Source organism: Colobus angolensis, unplaced genomic scaffold, assembly GCF_000951035.1.
Source record: "Colobus angolensis palliatus isolate OR3802 unplaced genomic scaffold, Cang.pa_1.0 Scaffold286, whole genome shotgun sequence".
NCBI lineage: Eukaryota > Metazoa > Chordata > Mammalia > Primates > Cercopithecidae > Colobus > Colobus angolensis.
Window position 1 is genome coordinate 2,755,264 of NW_012116110.1, and position 8,183 is coordinate 2,763,446.

An 8,183-nucleotide genomic window follows, 5' to 3' on the forward strand; every position below is an offset into this window, starting at 1 on the left:
AAAGGGAGACAAAAAGGAAAAAAGAAGGAAGAGAAGGTGACAAAAACACCTGAAAACAACACCACAGCAGTAAGTCCTTACTCATCAATAATAACATTGACTTTAAGTGGACTAAACTCTCCAAGTGAAAGACAGAATGGCTGAATGGGTTTTAAAAAGATGCAACAATCTGTTGCCTACAAAAAACACACTTGGCCTTTAAAGACACATAGACTGTAAAAAAGGGATGGAAGAAGATATTCTATGCAAATGGAAACCAAAAAAGAACAGGAGTAGCTATACTTATATCAGACAAAAAATATCACAAGTCAAAAACTATAAAAAGAGACAAAGAAGGTTATTATATAATAATGAAGGAGTCAGTTCAGGAAGAGGATATGACTGTGTGTGTGTATAAATATGTGTGTGTGTGTGTGTATATATATATACACATTATATATATGCATCCAACACTGGAGCACCCAGATATTTAGAACAAATATTATTAGAGCTAGAGAGAGAGATAGACTCCAGTACAATAATAGCTGGAGACTTCAACATCCTACTTTCAGTATTGAACAGATCTTCCAGATGGAAAATCAGCAACAAAAAATCAAACTTAATCTGCACTATAGGCCATGTGGGCCTATAAATATTTACAGAACATTTAATTCAATGACTGCAGAGTACACATTCTTCTTCTCAGTACATAGATCAGTCTCAAGTATAGACCATACGTTAAGCCACAAAACTCGGGAGACTGAGGCAGAAGAATCATTTGAACCTGGGAGGGGGAGCTTGCAGTAAGCCGAGATCATGCCACTGCACTCCAGCCTGGGTGACAGCATGAGACTCCGTCTCAAAAAAAAAAAAAAAAAAAAAAAAAAAAAAAAAAGAAAAAAAAAATATATATATATCTCAAGTATCTTCTCTGACCATCTGACCATAATGGAATAAAACTAGAAATCAATAACAAGAATAATTTTGGAAACCATACAATCAGATGGAAATTAAACAGTATGTTTCTGAATGAACACTGAATCAATGAAGAGATTAAGAAAAAAATTGAAAAGTGTCTTGAAACAAATGATAAAGGAACCGCACATACAAAACCTATGGGATACAGTGAAAGTAAAACTAAGAAGAAAGTTTATAGCTGTAAGTTCCTACATTGAAAAATAAGAAAAACCTCAAACAACCTAATATTGCATTTTAAAGAACTAGAAAAGCAAGAGCAAACCAATCCCAAAGTTAGAAGAAACAATAAAGGAGCAGAAATAAATGACATTGAAATGAATAATAAGAACCAATGGAAAAAAAAACTAGATTTTTTGAAAAGATAAAGAAAATTGACAAACCTTTAGCCAGATTAACTAGGGAAAAAAAAGAGAGAGGACCCAAATAAAAAAAAAAAAAAATTCAGAGATGAAAAAAAGAGACATTAGAACCAATACCATAGAAATCCAAAGGATCATTAGAGACTACTATGAGCAATTATATGCCAATAAATTGGAAAACCTAGAAGAAATGAATTCCTAGACATATTCACCCTACCAAGATTGAATCATAAAGAAATCCAAAGCCTGAATAGACCAGTAACAAGTAACAAGACTAAGGCCATAATAAAAAATTTCGCAACAAAGAAAAGCCCGGGACCCGATGACTTCACTACTGAATTCTACCAAACATTTAGAGAACTAATAGCAATTCCATTCTAACTATTCCAAAACAATAAAGTGGAGGAAATATTTTCAAACTCATTCTATGAGGCCAGTATTACCCTGATCCCCAAACCAGACAAAGACACATCAAAAAAGAAAACTATAGGCCAACATCTTTGATGAACATTGATGCAAAAATTCTCAGCAGAATACTAGCAAAGTGAATTCAACAATACATTAAAAAGATCATTCATTATGACCAAGTAGGATTTATTTTAGGGATGCAAGGATGGTTCAACATATGCGTATCAATCAATGTGATGCATTATATCGACAGAATGAAGGACAAAAGCTTTATAATCATTTCAATTGATGCTGAAAACTTTTGCTAAAACTCAACATCACTTCGTGATAAAAATCCTCCAAAAATGGGTATAGGAGGAGTATATCTCAACACAATAAAAGCTACATACAACAGACCCACAGCTAGTATCATACTGAATGGGGAAAAACTGAAACTTTTCCTCTAAGATCTGGAACATGACAAAGATGTCCACTTTCACCACTGTTATTTGACATAGTACTAGAAATCCTACCTAGAGCAATCAGACAAGAGAAAGAAAGAAAGGACATCCAAACTGGAAAGGAAGAAATCAAATTATCTTTGTTTGTGGATGATAAAATCTTCTATTTGGAAAAACTTAGACTTCACCAAAAACACTATTAGAACTGATAAATTCAGTAAAGTTGCAGGATACAAAATCAACATACAAAAATCAGTAGCATTTCTATATACCAATGGTGATCAATCTGAAAGAAATAAGAAATACCTAGGAATTAACTAAACCAAAGAAGTGAAAGTTCTATACAATAAAAACTATAAAACATTGGTGAAATAAATTGAAGAAGATACAAAAATTGGAAAGATATTCCATGTTCATGGATTGGAAAAATCAATATTGTTAAAACGTCCATACTTCCAAACATAATCTAAAGATTCAATGTAATCCCTATAAAAATACCAATGACATTCTTCACAGAAGTAGAAAAAAAGATAAAAAAAATTCACAGGGAATCACAGAAGACTCAGAACAGTCAAAGCTATCCCAAGCAAAAAGAACAAAACTGAAGGAATCACATTACCTGATGTCAAATTATAATACAGAGCTGTAGTAACCAAAACAGCATGGTACCAGCATAAAAACAGATGCATAGACCAATGGAACATACTAGAGAATCCAGAAATAAATCCATGTATCAAGAGTGAACTCATTTTTGACAAAGGTGCCAAATGCATGTATTGGGGAATGACATTCTCTTTAATAAATAGTGCTGGAAAAACTGGATTTCTATATGCAGAAGAATAAAACTAGGCCCCTATGCCTCACAATATACAAAAATCAAATTAAAATAGGTGAAGAACATAAATCAAAGACCTCAAACCATGAAACTACTCAAAGAAAACTTTGGAGAAACTCTCCAGGACATTAAACTTGGCAAAAGTTTCTTGAGTAATACCCCACAAGGACAGGCAACCAAAGAAAAAGTTCGAATCACGTCAAGTTAAAAAGCTTCTTCACAGTAAAGAAAATAATCAACAAAATAGATAACCCACAGAATGTGAGGAAATATTTGCAAACTACCCACCTGACAAGAGATTAATAACCAGACTATATAAGGCACTCAAATAACCCTATTAAAAATGGACAAAGGATCTGAATAAACATTTCTCAAAAGAAGACAAATGACAAATAGGTATATGCAAACATGCTCAACATCATTGATCAACAGAGAAATGCACATCAAAACTACAGTAAGGTATCACCTCACCCCAGTTAAAATGGCTTATATCCAAAAGACAGGCAATAATAAATGCTGGCTTGAATGTGGAGTAAAGGAAACCCTTGTATGCTCTTGGTGGGAGTGTAAATTAGTACAATCACCATGGAAAACAGTTTGAAGGTTTCTCAAAAAACTAAAAATAGAGCTACCATATGACCCAGCAATCCTACTGTTAGGTATATACCCAGAAGAAAGGAAATAAAAGAGATAGCTGCACTCCCATGTTTACTGTTGTACTATTCAAAGTGGCCAAGATTTAGAAGCAACCTGTGTCCATCAACAGGTGAATGCATAAAGAAAATGTGGTACATATATACAATGGAGCATTATTATACAATGGAGGCATAAAAAGAGTGAGATTGAGCCATAAAAAGGATAAGTCATTAAAAAAATGAGATTCTGTCATTTGCAACAACATGGATAGAACTGAATGTCATTATGTTAAGTGAAATAAGCCAGGCAAAGAAAGACAAACTTTGCATATTCTCACTTAGTTGTGGGAGCTAAAAATTAAAACAATTGAACTTGTGCAGATCAAGAGTAGAAGGATGATTACCAGAGTCTGGGAAATGTAGTGGGGGGAATGGGGCAGAAGTGGGGATGATTAGTAGGTACAAAAAAAAATAGAAAATATGAGTAAGAGCTAGGATTTGATAGCACAACAGGGTAACTATAGCCAATAACTGTACATTTTAAAATAACTAGAAGAATATAACTGAATCATTTATAACACAAAGAATAAATGCTTGAGGTGCTGAATACTCCATTTACTCTGATGTAATTTTATATATTGTATGCCTGTATTAAATATCCCATATACCCCATTAATATCTATACACACTATGTACCCACAAAAATTAAAAATTAAAGTTGAAGAAGTGCTTGTAGGCCAGCTTTGCAGCAGAACCATTTCTGCCCCAAATTCTACACTTGCAAAGTAGACTTGATTCAGATTGCTCATGCTTTTACTTTAAGTTAGGACCCTGATCTGCACAGACTCCGTGACAGTGAGATTCTAAATTGGCCATGATCCGAAGAGCACCTAAGGCTACAGTCAAGCTTCCAAGACTTCAGCGTTGCAAATGCTGTTCTTTAGATTCCAAGCTCTGTGTTTCTAAGTAAATATTCCTGTTTTAGGCTTCTGGACTGTCTATCCTCCATATCTTAAAGGCAATCTTCAAATTTCTCATATCACAGGAAAGGAAAGCAGAAAGGAAATATTTATTACTGTTTATACTAGGTTTCAGAACCACAATTTAACCAGTTTTTTCCTAGCTAAATAAAGGAAATAAAATAATGTTTTTCCATGGAATATGTCAAGCTACTTTGACATACAATATACACACAATATACACGCTGATGTAGGCTGAATTATGATCACCTCAAAGATAGTAATATCCTAATCCCCACAGCCCATTTATTAATTTAAAAGGCAAAAAGGACTTTACAGTTGACTGTAAATTAAGGATCTTGAGGTGGGGAGATTATGCTGGATTATCTGGGTGGCCCAATTCAATTATGAGAGTCTTTTTTTTTTTTTTTTTTTTTTTTTTTGAGATGGAGTCTCGCTCTGTCACCCAGGCTGGAGTGCAGTGGCCGGATCTCAGCTCACTGCAAGCTCCGCCTCCCGGGTTGACACCATTCCTCCTGCCTCAGCCTCCCGAGCAGCTGGGACTACAGGCGCCCGCCACCACGCCCGGCTCGTTTTTTTTGTATTTTTTAGTAGAGACGGGGTTTCACCAGGTTAGCCAGGATGGTCTCGATCTCCTGACCTCATGATCCGCCCGTCTTGGCCTCCCAAAGTGCTGGGATTACAGGCTTGAGCCACCGCGCCTGGCCAATTATGAGAGTCTTATAAGAACTCCCTTATAATAGAGAAGTAAGAGAATCTGAGTCAAAGAGATGTGGACAATGGAAACAAAGGGTAAAAGAGAGAGGGAGACTGGAGGATGCTACATCACTGGTTTTGAATATGGAACCACACCAGGAATACTGGTGGCCTCTTGAAGCTGGAACATAAAAATACATGAGTGCTTCCATAGAGCCTTCAAAGAAATGCAGCTCTGTTGACCCACTTGAAAACTTTTGACCTCCAGAATTCGAAGAGAACAAATCTGTGCTTTTTTTTTTTGAGCCACTGGTGCCCATTTGTTATAGCAGCAATATCAAACTGTTATACGTACATGATACATACAAACATGTTTCCCCTTTGCAGCAACATGATGCAGCTGGAGGCCATCATTCTAAGTAAATTAACATTGCAACAGAAAACCAAATACTGCATGTGCTCACTTATAAGCAGGAGATAAACACTGGGTAAACATGGACATAAACGTGGCAACAATAGACACTGGGGACTACTAGAGTGGGGAGGATGGTAAGGGGGTTTGGGTCAAAAAAAAGTCCCATCAGGTACTATGCTCACTGCCTGAGTGATGGGATCATTCATATGCCAAACCTCAGTGACGTGTAATAAACCTGCACATGAAACCCTTGAACCTAAAAGTCGAAAAAAAAAAACCAAACACATTTCTACTTGAATAAAAGATTTAAAAATCAGGTTATTTAAATGTCACATGTATATTAGTCCCTTTAAGGAGGTGAACTCAAAGTACTCCAAAGACCTTATGTTTCTTCAGAGACATTAAAGATACCTGCTAGTTATAAACTACCATCTTTTACAAGTTAAAAATGAAGGCTAGCTTTAGAGAGCAGAATTTCATGAAGATGTTGATACCAAATGGGCAGTTTCTAGCTGTAAAGGTATCTGAGCTTCCCATCTAGCAATGGGCTGGCACAAGTACTGTTTGTAACCACTTCAAGTTAGTCTGATCCGTGCTAGGAATCTTATCACATCATCTTAAAAACCTACCAAGGCCACACTATTAATTCGTAAATTATAAAACCAGAAGTTAAACTGAAGCCAATATGATTCCAAGACACGTGCTATCAATGATCTACCATCCAACTTCTGATTTGTTATAAAAATTGTGTGTTCATTTTCCTTGCTCTGCTCACTCCCTGATGCATACTCTAATACACTTACAACTTGAATTCAGTATTTTTTTTTTTTTTTGAGACAGTCTTGCTCTGTTGCCCAGGCTGGAGTGCAGGGACACGATCTCCACTCACTGCAACCTCCACCTCCTGGGTTCAAGCAATTCTCCTGCCGCAGCCCCCTGAGTAGCTGGGACTACAGATGCGTGCCACCACACCCAGCTAATTTTTGTATTTTTAATAGAAATGGGGTTTCACCATGTTGGCCAGGCTGGTCTTGAACTCCAGACCTCATGATCCGCCCGTCTGGGCCTCCCAAAGTGCTGGGATTACAAGAGCGAGCCACTGCACCCGACCGGTATTCATTCTGTAACTGTCTTTTTCCCTTACTGGTCCACACTTAAGTTTGTAGCTCTTCTCCATACACCCTGCTACCTTCTGCACTGGTGCTATACTGAGCTAATATTCCAGTCCCCATTATCACACTGCTTCATTGGGGGTAATCCAGAGATCACCTTTCTTCTATGAACAGCTTTGTAACTGTTCTGTCATCAGCCTTCATCCAGGAGACACCTGCTTCAAGCCCCAGACCTCTGCTAGGGTTGACGTCTACAAGTGCCATATGTACCTAGAGAAAGGGCAGACCAGGGTCTTCATTTTACTGTCCTGCCTTACTGTCCAACAATAAAACATTGTCCAAAGATCACATGAGACAATTGCACTAATAAACCCAATAAGGATAAGAAACAATGTCCTTTTCAAATCAAATTAATCATTTTTCCCTCCTTTAAAATTCAAAAGGAGAATCACAGATTCATGTTGTATTAAAGACTCCATGCTTCATAATTTTTAAAGCTGTAATAATCACTTGTAGCCAACAGACAACTCACTTGTCTCCAAATTACAATTCAGTAATTAAGGTAAAGTTTCAATAGCAAATATTCATATTCCAGTCAAAATCTGCTTTAAAAAATTATATACAGCTATCTTCAATTGCTCAATTCTTGGTATAAGTATTATATGCAAACTTAAAAGACATACTGAGATGTGAGAAAATCTTCTATTACTTTGCAAAGACATCATCCGTGCCATAAACAACAACAAAAAAAATCATTATCTTATACAATATTCTGTGGGGAACAGCCTTGATAATTTTAGAAAAATGACTGCACGAATTCTGGGGAACTGCAGGAAAAATTGCCATCTTCTACATTAAATGAGAACATTTATGTGAAAATGTGTTTGAAATCATAGTTAAATAAATTATAGGTGTTATTATTAGCATTAGAAAGACTTCTAGAGCTTGCAAGAGGCCAAATTTTCAAAACCCCAATAGCCAAAAATTAAGTTAAGTCTTTAAAATGTCATTCCAGGCTTGAGATTTCTCTCTGCAGTGAAGCTCAAAAGTCTTTCCTTTAATCAGACTGAATAAAATCCGGTTGACCTACTTTCAGATTCACCAGAAGGACTGGAGCTATTTTGCCGAGGTCCCTTTCTTAATTATTATATTGCTTACCTATATTACTTACCTATATTACTACGTAACAAATTGTCCCCAGACTTAGTAGTTCACAACAACAATATACATTTATTATTATTATTATTATTATTATTTTTTGAGACAGAGTCTCGCTCTGTCACCCAGGCTGGAGTGCTGTGGCCGGATCTCAGCTCACTGCAAGCTCCGCCTCCCGGGTTCACGCC